The sequence below is a fragment of the Syngnathus leptorhynchus genome, chromosome 6, assembly GCF_054491065.1.
Source record: "Syngnathus leptorhynchus isolate UIUO chromosome 6, UIUO_Slep, whole genome shotgun sequence".
NCBI classification, from domain to species: Eukaryota; Metazoa; Chordata; class Actinopteri; order Syngnathiformes; family Syngnathidae; genus Syngnathus; species Syngnathus leptorhynchus.
In genome coordinates this window covers 7,846,292-7,858,942 of record NC_141200.1, presented here as the reverse complement: position 1 = coordinate 7,858,942, position 12,651 = coordinate 7,846,292, and the positions used below count along the sequence as shown (strand labels likewise).

Genomic DNA, 12,651 nt, shown 5'->3' with positions numbered 1-12,651 from the left:
ATGTGACTTTTTACAAGACAGCTGCCATGTCAAGTTTCCATAGTGTAGTGGTTATCACGTTCGCCTTACACGCGAAAGGTCTCCGGTTCGAAACCGGGTGGAAACAAGCTCCATGAACACTTTTGTCAGCCCCTTTGAAAATTTACTGGCGCCAGTCCTTGATGCGACTTTTTGCAAGATGGCTCTCATAGAGAACGCAAGTAAGTCTCCATAGTGTAGTGGTTATCACGTTCGCCTCACACGCGAAAGGTCCCCTGTTCGAAACCGGGTGGAAACAGGCTGCATTGTTACTCTTGTTAGCCCCTTTGAAAAATTACTGGCGCCAGTCCGTGATGCGACTTTTTGGAAGACGGCTCTCACGTAGCACCCGAGCAAGTTTCCATAGTGTAGTGGTTATCACGTTCGCCTTACACGCGAAAGGTCCCCGGTTCGAAACCGGGTGGAAACACGCTGCACTAATATTTTTGTCAGCCCCTTTGAAGAATTACTGGCGCCAGTCCGTGATGCGACTTTTTGGAAGACGGCTCTCATTGCCAAGTCAAGTAAGTTTCCATAGTGTAGTGGTTATCACGTTCGCCTCACACGCGAAAGGTCCCCGGTTCGAAACCGGGTGGGAACAAGCTGCATGCATTCTTTTGTCATCCCCTTTGAAAATTTACTGGCGCCAGTCCTTGATGCGACTTTTTGCAAGACGGCTCTCATTGCGAAGTCAAGTAAGTTTCCATAGTGTAGTTGTCATCACGTTTGCCTCACACGCGAAAGGTCCCCGATTCGAAACCGGGTGGAAACAAGCTACATGAATACTTTTGTCATCCCCTTTGAAAATTTACTGGCGCCAGTCCTTGATGCGACTTTTTGCAAGACGGCTCTCATTGCGAAGTCAAGTAAGTTTCCATAGTGTAGTGGTTATCACGTTCGCCTCACACGCGAAAGGTCCCCGGTTCGAAACCGGGTGGAAACAAGCTGCATGCATTCTTTTGTCAGCCCTTTCTAAAAATTACTGGCGCCAGTCCTTGATGCGACTTTTTGCAAGATGGCTCTCATATAGAAGTCAAGTAAGTTTCCATAGTGTAGTGGTTATCACGTTTGCCTAACACGCGAAAGGTCCCCGGTTCGACACCGGGTGGAAACAAGCTGCATGAAAACTTTTGTCATCCCCTTTGAAAATTTACTGGCGCCAGTCCTTGATGCGACTTTTCTCAAGACGGCTCTCATTGCGAAGTCAAGTAAGTTTCCATAGTGTAGTGGTTATCACGTTCGCCTCACACGCGAAAGGTCCCCGGTTCGAAACCGGGTGGAAACAAGCTTCATGAATACTTTTGTCAGCCCTTTCTAAAAATTACTGGCACCAGTCCTTGATGCGACTTTTCTCAAGACGGCTCTCATTGCGAGGTCAAGTAAGTTTCCATAGTGTAGTGGTTATCACGTTCGCCTCACACGCGAAAGGTCCCTGGTTCGAAACCGGGTGGAAACAAGCTGCATGAATACTTTTGTCAGCCCTTTCTAAAAATTACTGGCGCCAGTCCTTGATGCGACTTTTTGCAAGATGGCTCTCATTTAGAAGTCAAGTAAGTTTCCATAGTGTAGTGGTTATCACGTTCGCCTAACACGCGAAAGGTCCCCAGTTCGAAACCGGGTGGAAACATGCTGCATGAATATTTATGTCAGCCCCTTTGAAGAATTACTGGCGTCAGTCCGTGATGCGACTTTTTGGAAGACGGCTCTCACACAGCACCTGAGCAAGTTTCCATAGTGAAGTGGTTATCATGTTCGCCTTACACCCGAAAGGTCTCCGGTTTGAAACCGGGTGGAAACAAGCTGCAAGAATACTTTTGTCAGCCCCTTTGAAAATTTACTGGCGCCAGTCCGTGATGCGACTTTTTGGAAGACGGCTCGCACGCAGCAAAGGACTGGCGCCAGTAAATTTTCAAAGGGGATGACAAAAGTTTTCATGCAGCTTGTTTCCACCCGGTGTCGAACCGGGGACCTTTCGCGTGTTAGGCAAACGTGATAACCACTACACTATGGAAACTTACTTGACTTCTATATGAGAGCCATCTTGCAAAAAGTCGCATCAAGGACTGGCGCCAGTAATTTTTAGAAAGGGCTGACAAAAGAATGCATGCAGCTTGTTTCCACCCGGTTTCGAACCGGGGACCTTTCGCGTGTGAGGCGAACGTGATAACCACTACACTATGGAAACTTACTTGACTTGGCAATGAGAGCCGTCTTCCAAAAAGTCGCATCACGGACTGGCGCCAGTAATTCTTCAAAGGGGCTGACAAAAATATTAGTGCAGCGTGTTTCCACCCGGTTTCGAACCGGGGACCTTTCGCGTGTAAGGCGAACGTGATAACCACTACACTATGGAAACTTGCTCGGGTGCTACGTGAGAGCCGTCTTCCAAAAAGTCGCATCACGGACTGGCGCCAGTAATTTTTCAAAGGGGCTAACAAGAGTAACAATGCAGCCTGTTTCCACCCGGTTTCGAACAGGGGACCTTTCGCGTGTGAGGCGAACGTGATAACCACTACACTATGGAGACTTACTTGCGTTCTCTATGAGAGCCATCTTGCAAAAAGTCGCATCAAGGACTGGCGCCAGTAAATTTTCAAAGGGGCTGACAAAAGTGTTCATGGAGCTTGTTTCCACCCGGTTTCGAACCGGAGACCTTTCGCGTGTAAGGCGAACGTGATAACCACTACACTATGGAAACTTGACATGGCAGCTGTCTTGTAAAAAGTCACATAATGCACTGGCGCCAGGGATTTTTTTAAAGGGGCTGACAAAAAACTTCATGCGGAGTGTTTCCACCCGGTTTCGAACCGGGGACTTTTCGCGTGTTAGGCGAACGTGATAACCACTACACTATGGAAACTTGCTCGGTTGCTGCGTGCGAGCCGTCTTCCAAAAAGTCGCATCACGGACTGGCGCCAGTAAATTTTCAAAGGGGCTGACAAAAGTATTCTTGCAGCTTGTTTCCACCCGGTTTCAAACCGGAGACCTTTCGCGTGTAAGGCGAACATGATAACCACTTCACTATGGAAACTTGCTCAGGTGCTGTGTGAGAGCCGTCTTCCAAAAAGTCGCATCACGGACTGACGCCAGTAATTCTTCAAAGGGGCTGACATAAATATTCATGCAGCATGTTTCCACCCGGTTTCGAACTGGGGACCTTTCGCGTGTTAGGCGAACGTGATAACCACTACACTATGGAAACTTACTTGACTTCTAAATGAGAGCCATCTTGCAAAAAGTCGCATCAAGGACTGGCGCCAGTAATTTTTAGAAAGGGCTGACAAAAGTATTCATGTAGCTTGTTTCCACCCGGTTTCGAACCGGGGACCTTTCGCGTGTGAGGCGAACGTGATAACCACTACACTATGGAAACTTACTTGACTTCTCTATGAGAGCCATCTTGCAAAAACTCGCATCAAGGACTGGCGCCAGTAATTTTTAGAAAGGGCTGACAAAAGTATTCATGCAGCTTGTTTCCACCCGGTTTCGAACCGGGGACTTTTCGCGTGTGAGGCGAACGTGATAACCACTACACTATGGAAACTTACTTGACTTCGCAATGAGAGCCGTCTTGCAAAAAGTCGCATCAAGGACTGGCGCCAGTAAATTTTCAAAGGGGATGAAAAAAGTATTCATGGAGCTTGTTTCCACCCGGTTTCGAACCGGAGACCTTTCGCGTGTAAGGCGAACGTGATAACCACTACACTATGGAAACTTGACATGGCAGCTGTCTTGTAAAAAGTCACATAATGCACTGGCGCCAGGGATTTTTTTAAAGGTGCTGACAAAAAACTTCATGCGGAGTGTTTCCACCCGGTTTCGAACCGGGGACTTTTCGCGTGTTAGGCGAACGTGATAACCACTACACTATGGAAACTTGCTCGGTTGCTGCGTGCGAGCCGTCTTCCAAAAAGTCGCATCACGGACTGGCGCCAGTAAATTTTCAAAGGGGCTGACAAAAGTATTCTTGCAGCTTGTTTCCACCCGGTTTCAAACCGGAGACCTTTCGCGTGTAAGGCGAACATGATAACCACTTCACTATGGAAACTTGCTCAGGTGCTGTGTGAGAGCCGTCTTCCAAAAAGTCGCATCACGGACTGACGCCAGTAATTCTTCAAAGGGGCTGACATAAATATTCATGCAGCATGTTTCCACCCGGTTTCGAACTGGGGACCTTTCGCGTGTTAGGCGAACGTGATAACCACTACACTATGGAAACTTACTTGACTTCTAAATGAGAGCCATCTTGCAAAAAGTCGCATCAAGGACTGGCGCCAGTAATTTTTAGAAAGGGCTGACAAAAGTATTCATGTAGCTTGTTTCCACCCGGTTTCGAACCGGGGACCTTTCGCGTGTGAGGCGAACGTGATAACCACTACACTATGGAAACTTACTTGACTTCTCTATGAGAGCCATCTTGCAAAAACTCGCATCAAGGACTGGCGCCAGTAATTTTTAGAAAGGGCTGACAAAAGTATTCATGCAGCTTGTTTCCACCCGGTTTCGAACCGGGGACTTTTCGCGTGTGAGGCGAACGTGATAACCACTACACTATGGAAACTTACTTGACTTCGCAATGAGAGCCGTCTTGCAAAAAGTCGCATCAAGGACTGGCGCCAGTAAATTTTCAAAGGGGATGAAAAAAGTATTCCTGCAGCTTGTTTCCACCCGGTGTCGAACCGGGGACCTTTCGCGTGTTAGGCGAACGTGATAACCACTACACTATGGAAACTTACTTGACTTCTAAATGAGAGCCATCTTCCAAAAAGTCGCATCAAGGACTGGCGCCAGTAATTTTTAGAAAGGGCTGACAAAAGTATTCATGTAGCTTGTTTCCACCCGGTGTCGAACCGGGGACCTTTCGCGTGTGAGGCGAACGTGATAACCACTACACTATGGAAACTTACTTGACTTCTATATAAGAGCCATCTTGCAAAAAGTCGCATCAAGGACTGGCGCCAGTAATTTTTAGAAAGGGCTGACAAAAGTATTCATGCAGCTTGTTTCCACCCGGTTTCGAACCGGGGACCTTACGCGTGTGAGGCGAACATGATAACCACTACACTATGGAAACTTACTTGACTTCGCAATGAGAGTCATCTTGCAAAAAGTCGCATCAAGGACTGGCGCCAGTAAATTTTCAAAGGGGCTGACAAAAGTATTCATGCAGCTTGTTTCCACCCGGTTTCGAACCGGAGACCTTTCGCGTGTAAGGCGAACGTGATAACCACTACACTATGGAAACTTGCTTGGGTGCTGTGTGAGAGCCGTCTTCCAAAAAGTCGCATCACGGACTGGTCCCAGTAATTTTTCAAAGTTAACCTGGTTTTAATATCCCAAAACCCGCTGGAAACCCTAGTCGGAAACCACTACACTATGGAAACTTACTTGACTTCTATATGAGAGCCATCTTGCAAAAAGTCGCATCAAGGACTGGCGCCAGTGATAACCACTACACTATGGAAACTTGACATGACAGCTGTCTTGTAAAAAGTCACATAATGCACTGGCGCCAGGGATTTTTTTAAAGGGGCTGACAAAAAACTTCCGCTGGAAACCCTAGTCGGAAACCCTAACCCTAGCCAGAAAGCCCAGTCCCAAACCCTAATCTTGGAAACCCTAAAAGTAGTCCGAAACCCTCGGCGGAAACCCTAACCCTAGTTTCAAAACCTAGTTTAAAACCCTAACCTGGTTTTAAAACCCTAATCGGAAACCCTAACCCTAGTTTGAAACCCTAATTAGCGATCCCAAAACTCGTCGGAAACCCTAGTCCGAAACCCTAACCCCAGTTTGAAAGCCCAGTCACAAACCCTAATTTTAGAAACCCTAAAAGTAGTTCAAAACCCTAGTTGGAAACCCTAACCCTAGTTTTAAAACCTAGTTTGAAACCCTAACCTGGTTTTAAAACCCTAATTGGAAACCCTAACCCTAGTTTGAAACCCTAATTAGCGATCCCAAAACTCGTCCGAAACCCTAGTCCGAAACCCTAACCCCAGTTTGAAAGCCCAGTCACAAACCCTAATCTTAGAAACCCTAAAAGTAGTTCAAAACCCTCGTTGGAAACCCTAACCCTAGTTTTAAAACCTAGTTTGAAACCCTAACCTGGTTTTAAAACCCTAATCGGAAACCCTAACCCTAGTTTGAAACCCTAATTAGCGATCCCAAAACTCATTGGAAACCCTAGTCCGAAACCCTAACCCCAATTTGAAAGCCCAGTTACAAACCCTAATCTTAGAAACCCTAAAAGTAGTTTAAAACCCTCGTTGGAAACCCTAACCCTAGTTTTAAAACCTAGTTTGAAACCCTAACCTTGGTTTAAAATCCTAGTCGAAAACCCTAAGCCTAGTTTCAAACCCTAATTAGAGATCCTACTAGCCCCTTTGAAAAATTGCATGTTTGGTATGTTTGAGTGGGGTAAATAAATAACGGAGTTGTGAAAAATCTTACATTTATTATTGTCTACAAACTTAAAAACGTGACATATTACTGTACAGTACTCGTAAGGTTTCGGAACGCGTCGCAATCAAACTACCTTTGCTCAGCCAATGAAATATCCCTAATAGGCACTGCTAAATCTTTTGTTGATACGCTACCAAATACGAGATCCGATAGCACACATTTGACAACCCTTTTTTTATTTTATTTTTTACCACTCATACTTTTCTTCTATTCACCTTACTATGCGCTACTATTGTTGTGGAAACAAAACTCATGACTCATTTGCTACATACGTATTGGCTGCGGTAATTTATTTTGCCCACTAGGTGGAAGTATTAACCACATAACTGTGCCAGACGAAGAAACACCACTACGTTTATCCATCAAAAGTGGAAGCCAATGCTAAGCTATTGGTAAATTAAAGCATTTATAAAAAAAAAAAAAATCACACTGCACTATGACCCGGTTGTCATGTGAATAAATCTATCTATCAAAGCAAAGACATACATAATTGAAAATAATGAACTAGCCTTTAATGCCAAGAGGGGGAGGAGAAACAAAAGTCCGCTTCTCCTGAAGTGTCCCCCAAATTCACAAAATGGACAGGCAAAAAAAAAAAAAAAACATTATTTTCTAAAGAAGCTATTCATAGATTAGAATGTACAAAGGTTTTTGCAACATTTATTCCATTTCACGGTCACGAAATTGTTTTCTTTTTTTTTTAACCTTTTCACCACACTTGGTCTTTTTTTTTAATGACTGATGGGGAGTTGATGGCTTCTTCTCATCATTTGTCTTATGGTACAAAAAAAAGGAAAATACAAGCAGAAAACAAAATTTGAGTGCTTTCACTGTAACGTAACCAATGTGAAGTAATTTTGTGTGGTTTGCTGCACCCAAAGCTCAGTTGTAAAATATTTGACTTGCAAAACAACGAGGGGAAAAAAAAAATCAACTCAGCAGTGTCTTGTAACTTGAAAAACTCATGTGGGTGCGCGGCGCTCATAGTAAGTCAAGAGCTCCATTCAATTTGCAAATTGCCAAGTTGTCTGTCTGTCTGTCTGTCTCCGTCCGTCCGTCCATCCATCTATTGAGCCATGTGCTGTACATATATCTATATGCATATATGTATGTACTGTATCTACGCATCTACTATCCATCCATCAATCTATCACTATCTATAATTCACTCTATTTATGGCCCTTGTGATTGGATCCAAACATTATATTGGGGCACACTCATCTACATCCGCCCTGATATTATTAATGTCCCCCCGAAGAAGGCCATAGCTGAGCTGATGAGATGAGATGAGATGAAATGAGACGATACACTTTATTGATCCCCAAGGGGGGAATACATCTGTCAGAGGCGGGAGGCAACAAAAATGAAATGAAGCAGACACATTGTTGAAGCATAGCCAAAATAAAACAGGAAAGGTCCTCACAAACTGAGAGGCCACATGAAGAGTTATGTTAGCTACACCTGCATAAGGACATTATAATATCAGTATACAAAAGCAGAATATGCGAATAATCCTTTATAAATATCTAAAAGTGTCTTTAATGTGTTTCCAGTTGTACATTTGCCTGATTTAGCTACAAATGGCAACATATTTAAAAATAACCCTCTCAGTATGATGCACTTTTGCAAGCTGAAACCAATAATAATTGCCTCAGTCGTCACTATATGCAGCTCTCATTTTGAATTCTGCATGTATTTAAGAAAGCGTCCGGTGGATGTATTATTTTTATGCGCATTTGAATGAAAGAATACAAAAAAAACCACAACTATAAAATGTAACCATTCCAAACATGAATCCCATCCCCCAAAAATGTAATGTATTGTATATTTTTGTTATGTATGTAATGACACGCCTGACACAAACCTTGCTTTCTTTTTGTATGACATCATCACACGCTACCATATACCAGCATACAGGTGTTTAGCCATTTTTTTATAATGTTTGTTTGTCAAGGAATATAAATACATATTGACTGTCCATCCACAGCATTATGCCCGCTAGCACAATATAATGAGATCCAATGCAAGAGCCCCATCAAATATTGGTAATAATGTTCAGTTTTGATTTGCTCTGTCAGAGAGGTATCGAGATAACAATATAGTTTGCTATTGAGTGTATTGCATCACCCTGAGCGCTACCTTTAGAATATGGAATATGTTCAACTGTTTACGTGTACCACGTCGCTATATATGGACTGCTGTACCGCTTGCCATATTATACACACTACACACAGCGTTCCAAATTATTACTGCAAGTAAATCAAATAAGCATTTGAATTTTTGTCTTTCTGCTTACATTTATTCATGTCTTTCCTCTGATCGCTGGATATTGCATCAATCTCAGATACGTTTGAAAGCGTGTCACTGAGAAAACAGGCTAAATGGCTTGAATAATACTTTTTTTTTCTCCTGCTGCAGTTTGAACGGCTTAGGGGTCAGTTGGAAAAGGAAATGTCACACCAGGTGAAATGCTTGAAAGATAAGGCAGAAAGCTGGCTGTAATTTCAGTTCAGGTTGAACCCACCTCCCTCACCTTTGGATCTGGTTTGCATTCATCATCTCGATGCCCCCAAGGTGTGGGATGAAAAATGAGGCGGCTGTAATAAATTACTTGGTGTTGAAAAAAAACAAAAAGAAGAATTTTACATACAGTCAAATGTCCGTGGAATTTGTTTTAGTGTTGGTAGGCATACACCAGTGGTGGATTTCCTGCAAGCTACGGTGTTTGTAATATAAATACTATAATAACGGTCACATAAATTCATAGAGGGTTAAGAATTGGAAAAGACAGATTGCAAAAGACTGGGAACTTTTTTAAAGTTGGAAGCTTTCCATGGGAATGAATGGTAAATTTACGAGCTGAAGGGTTGCTCTTCACAGGGACCTAAATATAGCAATGGGAAATATCTTTTTGCGTAATCCTGACTAGATTTTCCTTTTTTTATTTGGCGAATGGGATGTTTTGTGAGTGTGTGTGTGTCTGTGTTATTGAGTGTACAATTAAATATTTAAAATTTGATGAAATTGTACTTGGACATAAATCTGCTGAAATGTCATGTCATGAAATCGTATGAGTGTTTTTGGATATCTGCTTGTAACAAAAAAAAACTGTGTACATGTAGGTATAATACCTAATACTTTTCCATGAATTATTTTCTAAAATGTACCGATCTCATTAGTGTCCAAGAATCTTGATGGAAAATTACTGGAGATTGTCTCACTTTAATTGTACATATGAAAATAAAAGTTTTATATAAATGTTAAGGAGACCAATGTAATATTTAAAAAAATATATATATTAGAAGGGATTGTATTGTAGACTCCCAACATATCACTACAAGATGTTTGGAAATGCTCTTATCTTTCAACAGTGTCCACGTACGAGGGTACAAATAAGCCCAGAGGCTGACGTTTAAGAAATACTTGTATAAATGTAAAGCAGGCTGATGCTGAATGACCGTCGCCCTTGGTGGGGGTTGGGTGGGGGACATTTTGAAACAGAATCAGGCAAAGCAAATTAATGGGGTGTATGTCTTTACCCCCTTCCCCCTTCTTTTTCTCCCCCCCTCCACTTGGCTGCATGGCCTATCATCTATCTCTGGACGATGGTGGGGTTGTCATGTCGACCGGTCCCCAAGTTACTATGACAACAGCTTACCAGGAAGCACTTGCTGGGGAGGTTATTCCCTCCTTGGGGATGGAGGAAGGACATTGGAGCACACACACACACACACACACACACACACACACACACACACACACACACACACACACACACACACACACACACACACACACACACACACACACACACACACACACACACACGTGTATATAAACACATTTATTACGTGTATAATATGCAAAGCAGTTCAAGTGTAACTTGGACAATATTGTTAACATAATAACATAATTTTACTATAAAAATATATTTAACAAAAACATGCTTATGCTGATATATGTTTTTTTTTCTTTATTTCTGCACAGATTGTCTTTCATCCAGGTAATGGGCATTTAAAAAGGTTTTGTGGTGTCAACTGTATTTTTGTAGTGGTTTTTCTTTTTTTCCCCAAAACATTCAGTCGTGATATAGGCAACTATATTATTAGGTTAATGATATGTCCTATATTAAGTGAAAAGGCATTACAGCAATTTCCAAGCTGTGGACCTCTGTCTTTGAAAATATAGAAATATATGCGTGTGCATGCGTGTGTGAGTACGTGCGAGTATGAGGCAAGACAAAGATATGCTTGAATGAAGTGAGAGGTCAACTGTGAAGACACTTTTTGTATTTAGACTTCCTACTCCTGCACGGAAGACCACAACCTCCCTGGTACACATTGGGGGTCGTGCCCGCGAGCTAAAAAGGGAGCAGGGGTGACAATAAAGCGCATCAGATGGGCCCAACGCTTTGTCATATAAATGTCACTGAGTCAAGTTTGGAATTATGCCTGAGGTGTGTGTGTGTGGGGGGGCAATGCTTAATTGCCCCATTAGCGCTGCCAGGGTAAATTGGTGGAAGGTCTAAATCTGAAAACAACAACAACCCTTGGCATTCATTCACCTGAGGGTACAGAAAAAGTGGTCGTCATGCAACAGTAAATGTAGACTTGCTCAATAAAACACATTTACATGGCATCACAGTGTGCTCACCTTTTTTAATGCATAAAAAATACAAATAAATGAACTGTGAGTGTGTGCATGTCAGATAAGAGTACAAAAAATGCAAATGAAAATGTTGTAATTTGTGATGCAATCATTTTTAAAAAATCACTCACACAGGCAGAATGTCAACCTATGATGATTTTGCCGTTTTCAAATGATTGGATTAAATGATTAAATTTGTTTTGGTTTTGCGTAAAAGTGGGTTTTACAATGCTGTTTTTTGTTGCATCGAATGATATACAGGCTAAACATAACTCACCTTTCGTCGGAATACTTCATTTTTTTATATATTCTAATAATGTTCAGTATGTTTATTAATATTTTCATCTTAAAATCACCATTACCTGTTTTCCTTGATTGCTAAAGTCAAATTACATGCTTTATTTAATACAAGCAATACTAGCTCTTGAAGCTTTTGACTCAAAGTTACCAAGTATGGTTGGGTGCCACAGAAAGGGCGAACACGGCACAACACATCACTGAAAGACGTTAAAAGAAATACATGAATATAAATATAAGGATTATGTACACATACATGCGCACACACACTCACTCATACGCACACACACACACACACACACACACACACACACACACACACACACACACACACACACACACACACACACACACACACACACACACACACACACACACACACACAAATGTGCCTTTTTATTTCAGAGAAATCAATGACAACAAGAACAACAACAAGAGGTGAAAAAACACATGGACATAAAAACAAGTCATCTGATTTATGATTATGATACCTGCCGGCACGTGCCAGGCACACAATCACTTTGAAGCTTACTCAAATCATAAAACAATTATTGGATGAACAATAAACGTGGGTCAACTCTCACAGAGAACAGCTTTAATTGGCCAACGGATCAATTCCCTAAATACTTAATGGCTTCATAATAAATGGAAGAAAAAAAAAACATCAAACTGAGAGAGTAGAGGAAAATATTAATATTCATGTATCCATTGTGTGAGATGACGGTAACCTTATTTGTTTGCGCTTTGGTTTTTGTTTGGTTTGATTTTTTTTTCTAAATGTACAATTGTTAAGAATGATGTCATCTTTTGGCAAAAAATATAAGGTTTGATTAAAAGAAGAAAAATATATAAATGATAATCATGAATGAATTTTCTGCACATGCACGAAGGCCATATTGCACAGCCAGTGTTTAAAATCACAATGGTATTATCATAACAATGGAGGTGACGTGCAAGGATGGCCAGAGAAGACAAAAAAGGTCATTTGTGATGACAGACATATGGATAGACTTATGCACAAAATAACAAAATATTTTACCCCAAAAAAGTAGACACTGTAAATGTAAAACATGGACACTTGGAGCCTCATCATACATACATTATTTATTGCATGATGAATAAACAAACAAACAAAAAAATCAATACAGGGTAGATATTTAATTTCATTTTCATGTATGTAATAACATACATTGTTCAAATGTAAGGCTTGTTCATATGCACAAAATATGC

The 12,651-nt window shown here is 41.7% G+C and overlaps 30 non-coding genes across 30 annotated transcripts; 10 read left to right on the top strand and 20 right to left on the bottom strand.

Annotated features, from left to right (window-relative positions):
- Positions 1-33: 33 nt before the first annotated feature.
- On the top strand, positions 34-106 carry trnav-uac (transfer RNA valine (anticodon UAC)). Its single transcript has one exon. It is a non-coding gene; the product is annotated as a tRNA-Val (tRNA).
- A 98-nt stretch (positions 107-204) lies between these two features.
- trnav-cac (transfer RNA valine (anticodon CAC)) lies at positions 205-277 on the top strand. The gene has a single exon. It is a non-coding gene; the product is annotated as a tRNA-Val (tRNA).
- A 98-nt stretch (positions 278-375) lies between these two features.
- trnav-uac (transfer RNA valine (anticodon UAC)) lies at positions 376-448 on the top strand. Its single transcript has one exon. It is a non-coding gene; the product is annotated as a tRNA-Val (tRNA).
- A 98-nt stretch (positions 449-546) lies between these two features.
- On the top strand, positions 547-619 carry trnav-cac (transfer RNA valine (anticodon CAC)). Its single transcript has one exon. It is a non-coding gene; the product is annotated as a tRNA-Val (tRNA).
- A 98-nt stretch (positions 620-717) lies between these two features.
- On the top strand, positions 718-790 carry trnav-cac (transfer RNA valine (anticodon CAC)). The gene has a single exon. It is a non-coding gene; the product is annotated as a tRNA-Val (tRNA).
- Positions 791-888: 98 nt separating this feature from the next.
- Positions 889-961, top strand: trnav-cac (transfer RNA valine (anticodon CAC)). The gene has a single exon. It is a non-coding gene; the product is annotated as a tRNA-Val (tRNA).
- A 98-nt stretch (positions 962-1,059) lies between these two features.
- Positions 1,060-1,132, top strand: trnav-aac (transfer RNA valine (anticodon AAC)). Its single transcript has one exon. It is a non-coding gene; the product is annotated as a tRNA-Val (tRNA).
- Positions 1,133-1,230: 98 nt separating this feature from the next.
- Positions 1,231-1,303, top strand: trnav-cac (transfer RNA valine (anticodon CAC)). The gene has a single exon. It is a non-coding gene; the product is annotated as a tRNA-Val (tRNA).
- Positions 1,304-1,401: 98 nt separating this feature from the next.
- trnav-cac (transfer RNA valine (anticodon CAC)) lies at positions 1,402-1,474 on the top strand. Its single transcript has one exon. It is a non-coding gene; the product is annotated as a tRNA-Val (tRNA).
- Positions 1,475-1,572: 98 nt separating this feature from the next.
- On the top strand, positions 1,573-1,645 carry trnav-aac (transfer RNA valine (anticodon AAC)). The gene has a single exon. It is a non-coding gene; the product is annotated as a tRNA-Val (tRNA).
- Positions 1,646-1,959: 314 nt separating this feature from the next.
- trnav-aac (transfer RNA valine (anticodon AAC)) lies at positions 1,960-2,032 on the bottom strand. The gene has a single exon. It is a non-coding gene; the product is annotated as a tRNA-Val (tRNA).
- Positions 2,033-2,130: 98 nt separating this feature from the next.
- trnav-cac (transfer RNA valine (anticodon CAC)) lies at positions 2,131-2,203 on the bottom strand. The gene has a single exon. It is a non-coding gene; the product is annotated as a tRNA-Val (tRNA).
- Positions 2,204-2,301: 98 nt separating this feature from the next.
- Positions 2,302-2,374, bottom strand: trnav-uac (transfer RNA valine (anticodon UAC)). Its single transcript has one exon. It is a non-coding gene; the product is annotated as a tRNA-Val (tRNA).
- Positions 2,375-2,472: 98 nt separating this feature from the next.
- trnav-cac (transfer RNA valine (anticodon CAC)) lies at positions 2,473-2,545 on the bottom strand. The gene has a single exon. It is a non-coding gene; the product is annotated as a tRNA-Val (tRNA).
- Positions 2,546-2,643: 98 nt separating this feature from the next.
- Positions 2,644-2,716, bottom strand: trnav-uac (transfer RNA valine (anticodon UAC)). The gene has a single exon. It is a non-coding gene; the product is annotated as a tRNA-Val (tRNA).
- Positions 2,717-2,805: 89 nt separating this feature from the next.
- Positions 2,806-2,878, bottom strand: trnav-aac (transfer RNA valine (anticodon AAC)). Its single transcript has one exon. It is a non-coding gene; the product is annotated as a tRNA-Val (tRNA).
- A 98-nt stretch (positions 2,879-2,976) lies between these two features.
- trnav-uac (transfer RNA valine (anticodon UAC)) lies at positions 2,977-3,049 on the bottom strand. The gene has a single exon. It is a non-coding gene; the product is annotated as a tRNA-Val (tRNA).
- A 98-nt stretch (positions 3,050-3,147) lies between these two features.
- Positions 3,148-3,220, bottom strand: trnav-aac (transfer RNA valine (anticodon AAC)). Its single transcript has one exon. It is a non-coding gene; the product is annotated as a tRNA-Val (tRNA).
- Positions 3,221-3,318: 98 nt separating this feature from the next.
- trnav-cac (transfer RNA valine (anticodon CAC)) lies at positions 3,319-3,391 on the bottom strand. Its single transcript has one exon. It is a non-coding gene; the product is annotated as a tRNA-Val (tRNA).
- A 98-nt stretch (positions 3,392-3,489) lies between these two features.
- Positions 3,490-3,562, bottom strand: trnav-cac (transfer RNA valine (anticodon CAC)). The gene has a single exon. It is a non-coding gene; the product is annotated as a tRNA-Val (tRNA).
- A 98-nt stretch (positions 3,563-3,660) lies between these two features.
- Positions 3,661-3,733, bottom strand: trnav-uac (transfer RNA valine (anticodon UAC)). Its single transcript has one exon. It is a non-coding gene; the product is annotated as a tRNA-Val (tRNA).
- An 89-nt stretch (positions 3,734-3,822) lies between these two features.
- trnav-aac (transfer RNA valine (anticodon AAC)) lies at positions 3,823-3,895 on the bottom strand. Its single transcript has one exon. It is a non-coding gene; the product is annotated as a tRNA-Val (tRNA).
- Positions 3,896-3,993: 98 nt separating this feature from the next.
- trnav-uac (transfer RNA valine (anticodon UAC)) lies at positions 3,994-4,066 on the bottom strand. The gene has a single exon. It is a non-coding gene; the product is annotated as a tRNA-Val (tRNA).
- A 98-nt stretch (positions 4,067-4,164) lies between these two features.
- trnav-aac (transfer RNA valine (anticodon AAC)) lies at positions 4,165-4,237 on the bottom strand. Its single transcript has one exon. It is a non-coding gene; the product is annotated as a tRNA-Val (tRNA).
- Positions 4,238-4,335: 98 nt separating this feature from the next.
- trnav-cac (transfer RNA valine (anticodon CAC)) lies at positions 4,336-4,408 on the bottom strand. The gene has a single exon. It is a non-coding gene; the product is annotated as a tRNA-Val (tRNA).
- A 98-nt stretch (positions 4,409-4,506) lies between these two features.
- On the bottom strand, positions 4,507-4,579 carry trnav-cac (transfer RNA valine (anticodon CAC)). Its single transcript has one exon. It is a non-coding gene; the product is annotated as a tRNA-Val (tRNA).
- Positions 4,580-4,677: 98 nt separating this feature from the next.
- trnav-aac (transfer RNA valine (anticodon AAC)) lies at positions 4,678-4,750 on the bottom strand. The gene has a single exon. It is a non-coding gene; the product is annotated as a tRNA-Val (tRNA).
- Positions 4,751-4,848: 98 nt separating this feature from the next.
- trnav-cac (transfer RNA valine (anticodon CAC)) lies at positions 4,849-4,921 on the bottom strand. Its single transcript has one exon. It is a non-coding gene; the product is annotated as a tRNA-Val (tRNA).
- Positions 4,922-5,019: 98 nt separating this feature from the next.
- trnav-cac (transfer RNA valine (anticodon CAC)) lies at positions 5,020-5,092 on the bottom strand. The gene has a single exon. It is a non-coding gene; the product is annotated as a tRNA-Val (tRNA).
- Positions 5,093-5,190: 98 nt separating this feature from the next.
- On the bottom strand, positions 5,191-5,263 carry trnav-uac (transfer RNA valine (anticodon UAC)). Its single transcript has one exon. It is a non-coding gene; the product is annotated as a tRNA-Val (tRNA).
- Positions 5,264-12,651: the final 7,388 nt, after the last annotated feature.